The sequence below is a fragment of the Hyperolius riggenbachi genome, chromosome 1 (assembly GCF_040937935.1).
Source record: "Hyperolius riggenbachi isolate aHypRig1 chromosome 1, aHypRig1.pri, whole genome shotgun sequence".
Lineage (NCBI taxonomy): Eukaryota > Metazoa > Chordata > Amphibia > Anura > Hyperoliidae > Hyperolius > Hyperolius riggenbachi.
This window is the reverse complement of record NC_090646.1, coordinates 651,309,478-651,325,312: the sequence shown is the minus strand read 5'-3', so window position 1 is coordinate 651,325,312 and position 15,835 is coordinate 651,309,478. Positions and strand designations below refer to the sequence as shown.

The window sequence follows — 15,835 nt, the reverse complement described above, 5'->3', positions numbered from 1 at the left end:
CCTTCAGGGATCAGGTGACATCACTGTGCCAACACTGACAGATGCAAAGTCACTTTTGTAGCTAGCGACACGCTCTGTTACTTGGGGGGGGGGGGGGGGGAGGGGGGTAACAGTAAAAACTTAAAAAGTAGACTAAAATATGACATAAAAAACTGGGATGTCTAAAAAAGTCCATTCTAGAAGAAAGATGACACCTGTAATTATTCATCTCATCAGTTTATTTTCACCTCGGGTGATCTTTAAAGTAGGTCTAAAGCCTCATACACATGCCTGACTTACATTCTGACATTTATCACATGATAACATTTTTACTGTTGGCAGGTGATGTAGCTGCTGCTTGCTTTTTTGGCAGTTGGAAACAGCTAATTCCCACAATGCAACAAAGTTCAGAAGAAACTGCCAGGACCATGGTCCTCACAGTTTCCTGTGGGAGGGGTTTCACCACAATATCAGCCATACAGAGCCCCCTGATGATCCATTTGTGAAAAGGAATATATTTCTCATGTAAAAGGGGGTATCAGCTACTGGGATGAAGTTCAATTCTTGGTCACGGTTTCTCTTTAAGTCAGCCGATAACGACCACTTTAGCCGACAAACCGACGCGTGTACAGTACCTGGCGATCCCCAACCCTCTAGCGATCTGCCGGGCAGATCTACTCAACTCCAGCAATGCCAATCATAATACCGATGCCACTGGTCACGCCACATGACATCACGCATGTGCCGTCGTCCCTCAGTCGCCCCCTGCATAGCAACAGTGTGCGTCGTCAGCTACACAGCTGACACGTTTGTGCAGCCGGACCCTGCAATGTCTCCCAAGGGGACCAGCCCCCAACCTCCGACATCAATCAAAGGTGTTTATGCACCTTTAACCCCCTGGCTTTATGATTATTTCCAAATTTAGGTTCTAAAAGCCCTGCAATTTTTTTCACAAGTTTTTAAACCCTCAAAAAAAAAAAACCCACAGCAAGATCTGCATGTAAAGAGACACTGAAGCGGAAAAAAATATATATAATGATTTCTATGTGTAGTTTAGCTAAGAAATAAAAAATTAGGAGCAGAGACATAAGTCTAACATTGTTTCCAGTACAGGAAGAGTTAAACTCCAGTTATCTATGCAAAAGAGCCATTGAGCCCCACGACTTTCAAAGTTGCAGAGAGGTCTGTCTTCTGAAGCTTGTTATCTTCAACTGTCAGTCACTGTATTTTTTTCTCTGCAGAGGACAGGTCAATAGTTCACTAGCCTGCTCTGTAAAATCATTTAGAATGCTGAGTAGTGTGTAAACTGCAAATGTTAGAGAATGATGCAATGTTATAAAAAACACTATATAACTGAAAATAAAAATATGAGAATATTTTCTTTGCTACTAATGTTTTAGTAAATATCCGTACTACACAACCAATTCATTATATCATCTTTTTTTTTTCGCTTCAGTGTCTCTAACTCACTCAGGCACGGGATTACCGCTGAGCCGCATATTTCCGTCCCAAGCTTGACTCGGGTTTACTTTTTTTGACCCCATTAAATGGAGTGCACTGCAGTGCTCTAATTGCAGAACAAAGACACATATGGAATACACACATATGGAAGATAAGCGCTGCAGTTGCTGCCAGGAAGAGCTCTGTAATCCCATGGTTCACAGCTTACGCCAATGCTGTATGTGAGCCTCACACAAAGGCACAAGCCTCCAGCACTGTACATGGTCATTAATCCCCCAAACTCCCAGCGGACTGACGAAGGCAAGCCGAGCCCCCTTCCTGGCATCATGTGGTTCATCCTTAATCACAGCGATGGGAGGAAATCAGGTGAACGGCCGTTACCCAACGTGCCTATCGCGTTTCAGTCAACAGCCGCGCTGCGTGCCAAGACTGGAGACAGCCAGGGGAGTCGGCCTGCGCTGACAGCTGGATGATCCAGACAAAAGAACGAGAGCCACAAGTCAACATCTCAATGCAGGAAACACAATACAGCCAGGTCACCACAGCAAGAACACAGGAAAACAATGGCCCTATTTACAAGGAAGAAACGTGAAAGTGATCAGTTCAGTGACCCTGAATTAAGTATAATAAGATTAAGTAAACAATCAGAGGTTACTGTCAGTGAAAAACGGCATAACAAAAGGTTTTCTTCCAGAGCTGGAGGAATCTGTTGTTGAGCGTCAGGAAAAAGCCAGAGTTAGGAGGAAGTTCCTCGGTGTAAGCAGGAAATCATGCTCTCCTTTGCTCTACTTAAAGTTTCACTTTTTAGATCTTTAGGCAGACCTGAACTCAGAACTTCCTCTCTGCTCTAAAAGATAAGCAACAGCATAATCTTTAAAGAAAAACATTTTGTTACAGCTGATACAAATCCTGCAATAAATGTGCAGTGTCTACTTCCTGTTTTAATGGAAGCAGACATAGGGTTAACATCCTGTGTTTACAATGTAGCTGTTCTGCTGAGGACTACTACTGAGATTCCTGGGCTGACACAGATCAAATTACACTTGTGATTAGTCACATAAGGAGGAATTAGACTAAATCTAAATACATACAGGGTGAATTTCTCAGTTTTCCTACTGCCCTGTGCAAGAGTTTAAGTCCAGTTCTGCAAGTACACCAGCCCTCAAGTATGCCTCCGCGGGTGGGATCCACATACACTGCATTTGCCAATCGCTGAGTGTGTGTTTTTCTACTAGCCTTACCAATCAAAGCCACCCGGCTACTCCCTTTGGTAACTGGTGACAATGGTCTCGGGGGCGGGACCACAGCGCAGTCATTGGGACCAATCACTGTATTCACTTAGTAGCAGTGACATAAGAACAGTCCCTGCAGAAGGTTTGCACCAGTTACCAAAGGTAGAAGAGAGTGGCGGTGGTTGGGGGGTCTGATGGCGCTGCAGTATGTGCTTGTGATCGAGATGTGGTGGGATACCTGGTGCCATCTTAATTGCTCTATTTGGACTATAACACGTTCTGACCCCCCCCTTTCCATACACACTTTTGTGAGAGAAAAGGTTTGTCATGTGGTCTGAAAAATATGTTACCTGTCCAAAGAAGAGAGTTTGAAAGTTACCATGCTTGGACTATGGTGCACAACCTCTGGAAGAGAGTTGCAAAGAACTGGAAAGTGCTAAAATCTTGTGACCAAACTAGAGGACAGTGGAGTTTCACGGGAGGATGAAGGTTAGAGGGGAAGTGAAGCAAGAGAGGGATATGTAGGCTGGCATTTAATTTTCAACAATACCAGTTGCCTGGCTGTCCTGCTGATCATCAGCCTCCAATAATTTTGGCCATAACGCCCGAACAAACATGCAGATCAGGTATTTCTGACTGAAGTCTGACTAGATTAGCTGCATGCTGGTTTCAGTTGTGTGATTCAGACACTACTACAGCAAACAAGATCAGTAGGACAGCCAGGAAACTGGTATTAATAGGAAATAAATATGGCAGCCACCATATCCCTCACTTCAGGTATGCTTTCAGGATGGGATGGTATATGAATGGATAATACTGAAGAAATCTATGGAGATCTTTGTACGAGAGGGTTAGGAGTCTGAACAGGATTCTCTGTTTATTTGGCAGCCGATGGAGGAATTGACTGAGAGGAGCAGCATCAGAGAAGTGGGATGGGAGGTGAATGACATGAGCAGCAAAGTCCAGGAGGGACTGGAGAGGCACCCGTCTGCTTTGGGAAAGCCACAGAGTAGTATGTTGCAGTAGTTGAGATGGGCAATGATTAGTGCATGCACAAGCATTGTAGGAGCCTCTTATGGGAGCAAGGAACACATTTAGGAAATACTTTGGACATGAAAGTCACAGGATTTAGCTAATGAGGTAATATGTAACTTAAAGGAGTCAAATATTACCCCCACAAAGCAGACTATCCTGTATCATGATTTAAAGAGAGCAACATGAACCTTACATCTAATGACACACATCCTGGACATAAGATGTTGCCCCACCAGCAGCTAAACTCACTGACGACACGCATTGCAGGCCTGCCACCCAAACAGCTGCTACAAGGAATCAGCATTCACTGCACATTGTGCACAACTATCTGCTCAAGTCATTTAACAACCGCTAGCAGGGCCGGCTTCAGATTTCAGGAACTATGGCTGCCCGTGCACTGCCCCCTGCCCGACCCCCACTGCAAGTATTTTAAGCCTCAATACTTTCCAGAGAGCTAATACTGTATCCTGTAAGGAGTCCAACAGGGCTGGACGAATCCCATAAACCAGCCAAGGCTAACAAAAAAAGGAAAAAAGGGGATACCCAGATTATGAGTTTTCACTAAAGCAAACCTGTGACTTTCAAAAAAAAGAGAGAAAGTCACATACTTACCGTGGTAGAGGGAAGCCTACTGCTCGTCTTTAGGGTCCCTCCCGTTCTGCCTCTTCATTCACGGCATCCTGGAACGTCGCCAAAACCAGGAAGAAATGCTTTTAAAACTGGGCATGCGCCAGTTCTGAACCATGCAAGCTCAGTGAAAGGAAGTACTCCTGGGAACTATAAGAAGCGACTAAAGGGGGGGGGGGGGGGGGTTCGGGGAGGGTTGGTTCTAAGCACGGGGAGAGAGAAGTAAGACCTGACACTTCCTCCCTGCCTATAATGGACAATCTGCCCAGCTGAATATTGCGGCTGAGCAGAGCGGGGGCACGGGGAGGAGGGGAATTTGGCAGCTATAGCGGCGCTCAGTGAGTTATTTGGGCGCCACCAAAAGCCAGAGCCCAGATTACGGGGGAAAAAAACGCCGTAATTTGACAAAAACCAACAATAGCTGGAAGCCAAATGACATCTTACCCCAGTGAATTACATTTCAGAGGGGGTCAGAATGCGCTGTTCTGCCTAATGAGGTCATGTTGAGTGGGCAGCAGGGAGCTTTTACCTGTTCCGGACATTGGACCTGCTTTTCCTCATCCACCCGCTGCACTCCTGGCATCCTCTTCTGACTTCCAATCACATGATACTACATGCGATTGGGGCCCAGAGGATAGTGTTAGCAGTGCAGCGCCACCTGGTGGTGAAAGAGGTGTAATCATCACCCCTCTTCCACCACCGGGTGGTGCTGCACTGCTAACACTATCTTCTGAGCCCCAGCAGCGCGGGTGGAGGAAAAAGAAGCTGCTACAGTGTCCCAACAGGTAACAATGAAAGCTCCCTGTGCTGTTCTGCATAGCTTCCCAGGCTGGGAAATTCACACTTCAGCAGCAGAAAAAAATTTCGGCCCTGCAGCCACAGAAAGTTTTACTTTATGTGGCTGCTAACAGAGTAATTCGTAATCGTGAAATTTGCCACCACAGGGTGATCCAATGTTTCAGCTTCACCCTGTGCCCAAATTTCCCAGTGCCGTTATTGCATGCAGGACGTAACTGCCTGTATGCATTAATCCCTCATTATCCCATCTAGGCAATTTTCTCTGCCTCACATCTGCTGCAGGTCAGCATGAGGTTTTGGTAGAGTTCAGGAGAAAAACAAGTACAAAAAAAAAACAAAAAAAAAAAACAAGAATCAGAAATGGTTTGTATGCTTTGAGAAGAAAGAAAAGTATGCTTCACCCGACTGAGTTAATTTTTGCCAGTGGCTCCTGCTCTTCAGGAACGGGTCAGGGGGAGTTCACAACTGACAACTTCAGTGAAGGTGAGACATTCCATACATTATGCATGTGGCTGTGTCAGTGATGTGTGGAGCAATGCAGCTGCCTGGGTGAAGGAGAGCACGCCCTGCTGAGCATGCACTCCGTCACAAAGAGGATCAAGGCAATGCTGATAACCCCTGCTAGCATCTAAATCTACCGCAAACTGCATGCAGCTCAGACTCTGGCCAATCAAAACCGGTAGGACGTGCACCTGACTTGGTCCAAGCTGCATACGATTGGCATTCAGACTATTTTATACTTGTGCGGTGTGGTGCGCCTACGACAGGGTGCCTGTGCCGGGATCACTGCCAGTTACCCTTACACTGATGCGATCCGATCACAATATGATCAGATTTTGCCTAATCATAAATGTCCTTCCTGCTGTATTTTTTATTTATTGCTTCTGTTCCCGGCATCCACTAACGATCGCAGAACAAAATCACAATTAAACTACACGGCATTTTGCAAAGGAAAACAGCCCTGAGCACAGAACCGCGCTTCTGTCCACTTTTACAGCAACGCAACGATGTTGAGAAAAGCGGCTAAAAGCATTCTAGTGTACCCAGGCCTTTATTGCTTTGGTCCACTGCATTTCAATCAGGTTGCAGTTCCTCTTTAAGGGCTCTGCCTCCAACATAGGCGACCTGGGTTCAAATCTCGCCTCTTCCTGTTCAGTAAGCCAGCACTTATGCATTAAGGAGTTCTTGGACGAGACTCCCTAACACTGCTACTGCCTACTGATAGTGCACCCTAGTGGCAGCCTCGCAAGCTCTGAGTCCGCCAGAAAAAAAGCGCTATACAAATGTAGGAATTATTTTTTCTGTATAAAAAGGTTGAAAAAACTCGATACTGCTGCCTCCATCACTAGCTTAGTACCAATTGCAGCAGTATTTAGCTATATACCAGCCAATCGCACGTCGCTGCCTCTTGTACCCGATACACTATAAAAACTCTCTCTTTTCTCCATAGTGTTTTTAGATACATGTCATTTTAAAATGACTATACACAGTTCGATTTTTCTTCTTTAGACTAGAATCACTGTGGCCAGGTTGCGTAACGCACATGTTATAATGAGCACAAGACTGGACACAGATTTTAAAGGGGTTCGGTTTCTCTTTTTAAAAACAAAAACTGCCACTTACCTGGGGCTTCTATCCGCCCCCTGCAGCCGGAATGTCCCGCGCCGTCCTCTTCCGATGCGCCTTTCCCCGCCGCCGACACCGGTGTAATTATTCGTCTAACTAGACAAATAGAAGTGCGGCTGCGCGGCCACATGCCTGCTTGCTGCAGTGCGTCAGCGAGAGTTTACTGCGCAGGGGCAGTACAGGAAAACTTTGTACGGCGCCTGCGCAGTAAGCTCCCGCTGACACGTGCGGCCACGCAGCCGCACTTCTATAGGTCTAGTGCCGCATCGGAAGAGGACGACGACGCAGTACATTCCGGCTGCAGGGGGGGGCGATAGAAGCACCAGGTAAGTGGCAGGTTTTGTTTTTAAAAAGGTAAACAGAACCCCTTTCAAGGAGAACTGTAGTGAGACGGATATGGCGGCTGCCATATTGATTTCCTTTTAAGCAATACCAGTTACCTGGCAGCCCTGCTGAGCTATGTGCCTGCAGAATCACACCAGAAACAAGCATGCAGCTAATCTTGTCAGATCTGACAAAAATGTCAGAAACATCTGATCTGCTGCATGCTTGTTCAGGGTCTAGGGCAAAATGTATTAGAGGCAGAGGCTCAGCAGCACTGCCAGGGAACTGGCATTGCTTAAAAGGAAATCAATATGGCAGCCTCTATCCACCTCTCGCTACAGTTCTCCTTTAATACAAAGCCTGCATGCATGTTAGACTAACGCAATCAGTTACAATGCAGGCCCATAAAATTCTATGGACAAAGTTGACAAGCATCATTATTCTGCCACGCAACTGAGCATTGTGAACTAGGTCTCAAACTATCAATTTTACAGATTGAAATTTTTAACATGCCCATTCAGGCAATTATTATTTTGGTACTTATCCGTTAGCCGGGCGCATCCGGCAGGTGGCGCTGTTGTAGCTAATTTCATTCATACTTAGTTAACGTAGTACTGTGTGAATGGAAGCGCTGCAGGTGGCGCTAATTACATTGATACGGCACGTAACAATACAGTGTTAATGGGAACTAATACATTGTATTTCAAGTGGCCGGAACTGTCACTTAATGGAATTAAAATGAAGGCGGTAGCAATGTAACAGATGAAGCCGCCGCCTTCGTCTGTTGTTGTTCTTCTTATCCCCCTTTGCCCTCCTCTTGCTTCTATACAATGCTGGCAGCCTGCGGGGACATGCGTGTCCCCCCAGAGTCGTTCGTCGCGGCAGGGAATCCTGCTTGTTTTCTTGCGACGAACGACTGTGGGGGGACACGCGTGTCCCCCCAGCTGCCAGCATTGTATAGAAGCGAGAGGAGGGCAAAGGGGGAGGAGAAGAAGAAGAACAGACGAAGGCGGCGGCTTCATCTGCTACATTGCCGCCGCCTTCATTTTAATTGCATTAAGTGACGGTTCCGGCCACTTGAAATACATATTAGTTCCCATTAACACTGTTATTGTTACGTGCCGTATCAATGTAATTAGCGCCACCTGCGGCGCTTCCATTCACACAGTACTACTGTAACTAAGTATGAATGAAATTCGCTACAACCGCGCATCGAAATTAGCTACAACTGCGCCACCTGCCGGATGCGCCCGGCTAACGGATAAGTACCATTATTTTTTTTGTACAAGATCAATTGAGATATGTCAAGGAACAGTTTGATACAATTTTTCTATTTGATTTTACTGAATATCCTTAAAAACCTAATCTGTGCGTAGCCTTGTGGCTTCGTTAAACAAGAATGGCGACTGGCATTTTGTGGGTGGTCGGAGGCATCTCATGATGACAGTGCTTCATCTCTCCAACAGCACAATAGTACGTAATGTCTTCTGAGCTGGCAACAAACAGTCGTAACGTGTTAATTGTGATGGTTGTCAACAGCTGCTGACCATTTGTCAAATGCAAACATGCTCATTCAGTTATAGAGCAACCAAGTGGTATTTAGTCCCCAGCTGACTGACAGCTGAAGCATGTGCTTAAACCATGTGTGTTTATTAGCCCTTAAAGAGACTGAGCACCAGAATGTTTGTCCTTCAACTCCATAAGGAACCCTGTAATGGTGTGCACCGGAGAGGGGCGGGGGAGGGGGGGTGTTTGAGGGAGTTGGGGGTGAACCTCACTACTTGCCTACGGGCGCGCTGCCTATGATGGCCAGAGTGTCAGCACCCCGCAGGTAGAGTAGCTCCCATCAAACCTCCCCCCCCCCCCTCCACCAACAACACACCCCATTATAAACTCCCTTTACGGGGGAAGTTCATTCATTCTGCGCTCAAGTCGTTCCTAGCACATGGGGTTATTCTGTGGCACATTCCTATGGCCCACTCAAAGTGAGAATAAATTAACAATTCAAGAATGTAGGAAGGAATCTAAAAATGATGCATGTAAAGTGGACCTGAACGCTTGCGCAGGACAGAAAGAAAACAGAGGAATACACCTTGAATGTATTTAGAGAGTTTAGCCTGCCTAATTCCCCCTCATCTGTGAGTAGCCCAAAGTAGTAATTTGATCACTCAGCTGTGTCAGCTGACTACCATGGCATAGAACCAACTGGAAAACAGATTGTTAACAATATGTCCGCTTCCATGGAAGCAGGCACACTGCAGATTGATAGCAGGATTTGCATCAGCCGTAACAAAGGTCATTATGCTGTCGCTTATGTTTTAGAACAGAGGAAGTTCTGAGTTCAGGTCCGCTTTAAAGTGTACCAGAGCTGTGAATAAAGATTTGATACTTACCCACGGCTTCTTCCTGCCCCATAAGCACGTGTGAGCCCCTCACCGTCCTCCTGCGGTCTGCCGTTCAGCCACGATCAGCCCCGGTGAAATGCTCAGCCGCGTCAGCCGGTGCCTTCTGCACATGTGCAGACCTCCCAAGGCATGCGCAGAAGGCACTGACGCGACCGAGCCTGTTAGCAGGGCTGATTGAGGCTGTAGGGCAGACCGCAGGAGGGCGGTGAGGGACTCGCATGTGCGTAGGAGGCTGAAGGAACCCCAGGTAAGTACTGAATCTCACTTTATTCACAGCTCTGGCACACGTACAGGAAAGGTCACCTGGCGGGGATCAGTGCACGATCCCTCGGGAAATATTGCAGGGCCGACACTGAGAAGACAGGTTTCTCTGGTCGTAGCCTAGGGAAGAGAGCTTAATGAAAAAATCCCTAGCTGTGAACAGATCCTACTGCCATCAGCATAGTAGCACCCATACATCAGACGTTCCACCAGAAAAGCAGCTGGCTAATCCGGATAAAGGGAAGAATCTGAGCGCAGGCTCTTAGGTTAACACTGCTCACTAAGCAACATTTAGCAAAAAGCAGAGAGAATCAAACCCCATCCGGCCTCCCCCCTGCAAGGAAGAAGGAATCTTGCCAAACAGTTCAGCTCCTCTGCCCAGCTCGGACTGCAGAGAGCCAGAGTGGAAGCGGCAGGAAATGAGATTCCTGGAACAGTCTCAAATGGGCGACTTGCCTCCTAAAAATAGCCGGCCCAATGGCTTCCTACAAACAAGATTTTCAGGAGACGACACAGGTGCACGTCACAGCTGCCTCTGCTAGACCGCAGCAGCAAACATCTCCGGACACTGGCGGTCACAGCCTGTCAGCTGTTCAGCCACCACCTGTCCCTCCAGGTAGTGAGATGAGGGCTGTCACCGCAGGGAGAAGCACTGCAATTCCTGCTGGAGAATAAGCAGAGGACCGGTCATGTCCTGCATAAGACATAGAGAGAACACAAACACCAGCCCTTTCTACAAAAAAGCAACTCTAAGGGCCTGAACCCACTAAAAGCAATTTTTTGAGCATTTAGGGAGCGATTCAAAACGCTAGCGATTTCCCTAAACGCTCAGCTAATGTTAATGGATGGGCCAAATTCCACTGGAGTGATTGCGATTACCAAAATTGCTATCGCAGGACATGCATTTTGGTGGCATTAGCGTTTCCGCAAAGTATATGAACGCCAGCGTACATTGCTCATGAATTGCTATACAGAGCGATTTGCAAGCGTTTTAAAATTACTGCACACTGAAAAAAAAAAAATTAAAATTGAAATGACCAATCAGAATAAAAAATGCTTATCTCTACCAAAATCACTTACAAAACACTCAAAAACGCTAGCGATTGCGATTTGCGCTTTGTAGTGGGTTCCAGGCCTAAGGCCAGGTTCACAGTGGGACATTCCTTAGTGTTCCTTGTATAAAAGGGAACGCAACAGAACGCAAAAGTCATACCGCACATTACGGTTGCGTCGCATACAGTGAAGCATACAATCAATGAAAAGTATGCTTCACTGTCACTGTTAAATCTGTAGCAAAAATAAAAAAAAGCCATACCTAAGGAGAGGGAAGGCTCTGGGTCCTATAGAGCCTTGTCACACTTTGTCCATCAGGACCTAACCTATTATGTACAATAAATGACGACGTTATTCACTAGTAACCGGCAGGTCAATAAAAGTATAAAGGATGCTAAAAATGGAACACAAATGTGAATAGTGCAGAGGCCTGCAAACGTACAGAATTTGGATGGTCTGTAGAAATAGTATCGTATACAAGGTGCAACAACGGACAACCAATGGGGGGAGGTCTATGCTGATCTCCCCTCTCTTGTGCCTGTGTGGGCTGTGCGGTGTAGCAATTTCCACCGATGGAGCCCTCAATGTATGGAACTAGTATAGGAGGCGCCCAAAAAGTAGACCATTAATTGTAAGAAGGTTGAATATCTTACAGGAAACTAACAAGGAATTTTAGTAAAAAAAAAAACTTTCAATATTTTTATAAATAATAATAGCACTCTGACAAAATGTTTCTCAGCGTAAGCCGCTTCATCAGGTCAAATATGTGCCTCAGGCTATGAGGGCAATGAAGCTTCATTGCCCTCATAGCCCGAGACACGTATATGACCTGATGAAGCGGCTTACGTTTATCCCCAGGGATCCCCAACCACCGGGCCGCGGCCCACTGCTGGTCCGTGGGCAGTTTCCAGCTGGGCCACGGCGGGTCTGGCCTCTCGACCCACTCCCCCCGCTGCTCGTTACCTTATGAGCTGGCGGCCGCTTCCTCTCGGATTCCCCCAGCGGCTCTCCCCTTTGCAGCATCTTCTATTTACAGCAGCGCGTCCCACGGCTGCTGTAAGGAGGGAAGGAAGCGAGACAGCGGTTCCCATGGTAATGGCGATCTCCACTACAGGAAGCCGCTGTCCTGCTTCCTTCCCTCTTTACAGCAGCCGTGGGACGCGCTGCTGTAAATAGAAGATGCTGCAAAGAGGAGAGGGGCTACGGGGGGAATCAGAGAGGAAGCGGCCGCCAGCTCATAGTGCCCCGTTTAAGGTATCTAGGTATAATTGCCCCAGTATCCTAGTATAGGGAGTATAGATGCCCCTGTAACAAATTCCACAGGAGCTGTTGCGATTAGCAAAATTGCAGTTGCAGGACATGCAGCATTTTGCCAGCATGTGCGCTTCAATGTGAAGTATTGAAGCGCTGGCAAATCGCTCATGAATCACTACACATAGCGATTTGTGTGCGATTTTAAATGACTGCAAACTGTAATTATTATAATTTGAAAGGACTAATCAGAATTAAAACCGCTAATCGCAAATCGTTATCACAAACGCTGGAAAAAAAAGCTTACACTAAAATAGTTACCAAAGTCACCGGAAAACGCTCATGAAATCGCTTACAAAATGCTCAAAAGCACTAGCGATTGCATGCTAGCGAGTTGTAGTGTGTTCAAGGCTAAAAAAAAATAAAAAGTGGTTGCAAATGAGCACACAAGGTGGAGAGATTAATACACCAGCCAAGAGCGTAGCCCCAGTGGTGCACACCAAATGTGTACCCCTCACTCGCACTACAGGTGTAGATAGCGCAAGTCAAAATATCAAACTCGTTGCAAAAATCCGCTCACATCCTTCATAGAAGGCGGATGAACATATAAATGGTAGGAGTCAAAAATAAGGGATGCATGCTACAAACTCAACAGTTTCACCCTACAAAAGGGCTTTATCAGGAGCAACAATACAGAAGACACACACACACACACACACATACACACACACATTCCCCCAGCAATAGCCCAAGTCAGAGCTCTGATTACTCGCTGTGTAAAATGTTCATGTAGTTTGACCCACTGTGAGCCTGCAGGATATCTTCTTTACTTCTGGCAGATATCAAAATCACAAACCGCACCAACTGCCCTTATGCATAAACACACACCCACCAACTTTGTGATAAGCTTACACACATTCTCGTGGGAAAAGAAGTTTTGGAGGAGGTTCAATCCTGCAATCCTGGGTTAAAGGACCTCTATAAACTGAATGTAAAGCTGAACAAAACAAAAACAAAAAAAAAAAAAAGTGTCAGATACTTACCTATGGACAGGAAAGGCTCTGGATTCTATAGAGCCTTCCCCGTCCACACGTTCCAGCGCTAGATCCTTGATTCAAACTCCCCGCCGCAGGAGACTTATTTGGACCTGGACCTCCCCCTTACATTAAATAATGTGCCCCCACCCCAGGATGGTAGCCAGATGTGCCCCTCTCCCTCGGCATACATATGATTAAGCCACCGGGAGATTAGGGCGCATGGTAATGGTGTAAACCGGCACACCCTGCTCCTGAAAAGTCCCGGTGGCGTTAAATACAATTCCCCCTCCAGGTCGCCATGGGTGGGGAAAGATGTAACTCGGCTGCCAGCAATAGCAATTACAGTGTTTTTATAGTAATTTGTGCTCAGTCTTTTGACGGTGCCCAAATTACTCACTGAGCGCCGCTATAGCCATAATTCCTATTATGCCCTATGGTGGCTTCCAAATCACCAGCACTGTTTTACAGAGCTCCACTCCCTCAACTCCCTGTGTATGGCAGCCAGGTATAGGTGCCTCCAGTATAGTTAGTTAGCTATAGAAGCAGCCAGTATAGGTAGCCAGGGATAGAAGCAGCCAGTATAGGTAGTCAGGAATAGGTGCCGACAGCACATGTAAGCCAGGGATAGGTGCCCGCAGTATAGGGAGCCAGGGATAGGTGCCCGCAGTATAGGGAGCCAGGGATAGGTGCCCGCAGTATAGGGAGCCAGGGATAGGTGCCCGCAGTATAGGGAGCCAGGGATAGGTGCCCGCAGTATAGGGAGCCAGGGATAGGTGCCCGCAGTATAGGGAGCCAGGGATAGGTGCCCGCAGTATAGGGAGCCAGGGATAGGTGCCCGCAGTATAGGGAGCCAGGGATAGGTGCCCGCAGTATAGGGAGCCAGGGATAGGTGCCCGCAGTATAGGGAGCCAGGGATAGGTGCCCGCAGTATAGGGAGCCAGGGATAGGTGCCCGCAGTATAGGGAGCCAGGGATGGGTGCCCGCAGTATAGGGAGCCAGGGACGGGTGCCCGCAGTATAGGGAGCCAGGGACGGGTGCCCGCAGTATAGGGAGCCAGGGACGGGTGCCCGCAGTATAGGGAGCCAGGGACGGGTGCCCGCAGTATAGGGAGCCAGGGACGGGTGCCCGCAGTATAGGGAGCCAGGGACGGGTGCCCGCAGTATAGGGAGCCAGGGACGGGTGCCCGCAGTATAGGGAGCCAGGGACGGGTGCCCGCAGTATAGGGAGCCAGGGACGGGTGCCCGCAGTATAAGTAGCCAGGGACGGGTGCCCACAGTATAAGTAGCCAGGGACGGGTGCCCGCAGTATAGGGAGCCAGGGACGGGTGCCCGCAGTATAGGGAGCCAGGGACGGGTGCAGACAGTATAGGGAGCCAGGCACGAGTGCAGACAGTATAGGTAGCCAGGCACGGGTGCAGACAGTATAGGTAGCCAGGCACGGGTGCAGACAGTATAGGTAGCCAGGCACGGGTGCAGACAGTATAGGTAGCCAGGCACGGGTCCAGACAGTATAGGTAGCCAGGCACGGGTGCAGACAGTATAGGTAGCCAGGCACGGGTGCAGACAGTATAGGTAGCCAGGCACGGGTGCAGACAGTATAGGTAGCCAGGCACGGGTGCAGACAGTATAGGTAGCCAGGCACGGGTGCAGACAGTATAGGTAGCCAGGCACGGGTGCAGACAGTATAGGTAGCCAGGCACGGGTGCAGACAGTATAGGTAGCCAGGCACGGGTGCAGACAGTATAGGTAGCCAGGCACGGGTGCAGACAGTATAGGTAGCCAGGCACGGGTGCAGACAGTATAGGTAGCCAGGCACGGGTGCAGACAGTATAGGTAGCCAGGCACGGGTGCAGACAGTATAGGTAGCCAGGCACGGGTGCAGACAGTATAGGTAGCCAGGCACGGGTGCAGACAGTATAGGTAGCCAGGCACGGGTGCAGACAGTATAGGTAGCCAGGCACGGGTGCAGACAGTATAGGTAGCCAGGCACGGGTGCAGACAGTATAGGTAGCCAGGCACGGGTGCAGACAGTATAGGTAGCCAGGCACGGGTGCAGACAGTATAGGTAGCCAGGCACGGGTGCAGACAGTATAGGTAGCCAGGCACGGGTGCAGACAGTATAGGTAGCCAGGCACGGGTGCAGACAGTATAGGTAGCCAGGCACGGGTGCAGACAGTATAGGTAGCCAGGAACGGGTGCAGACAGTATAGGTAGCCAGGAACGGGTGCAGACAGTATAGGTAGCCAGGAACGGGTACAGCCAGCATAGGTAGGCAGGAATAGGTGCCCGCATTATAGGTAGACAGGAATAGGTGCCCGCAGTATAGGAAGCCAGGAATAGGTGCCCGCAGTATAGGAAGCCAGGAATAGGTGCTCGCAGTATAGGTAGCCAGGAATAGGTGCCCGCAGTATAGATAGCCAGGAAGAGGTGCCCGCAGTATAGATAGCCAGGAAGAGGTGCCTGCAGTATAGATAGCCAGGAAGAGGTGCCCGCAGTATGAGTAGCCAGGAAGAGTTGCCCGCAGTATGAGTAGCCAGGAAGAGTTGCCCGCAGTATAGGTAGCCAGGAAGAGTTGCCCGCAGTATAGGTAGCCAGGAAGAGGTGCCCGCAGTATAGGTAGCCAGGAAGAGGTGCCCGCAGTATAAGTAGCCAGGAATAGGTGCAGACAGTATAGGTAGCCAGGAATAGGTGCAGACAGTATAGGTAGCCAGGAATAGGTGCAGACAGTATAGGTAGCCAGGAATAGG

General features: G+C 48.3%; 1 protein-coding gene across 10 annotated transcripts in view; it reads right to left on the bottom strand.

Annotated features, from left to right (window-relative positions):
* Positions 1–15,835, bottom strand: part of UBAP2 (ubiquitin associated protein 2) — a 132,844-nt gene that overhangs the window by 96,237 nt on the left and 20,772 nt on the right. The window lies entirely within an intron of this gene.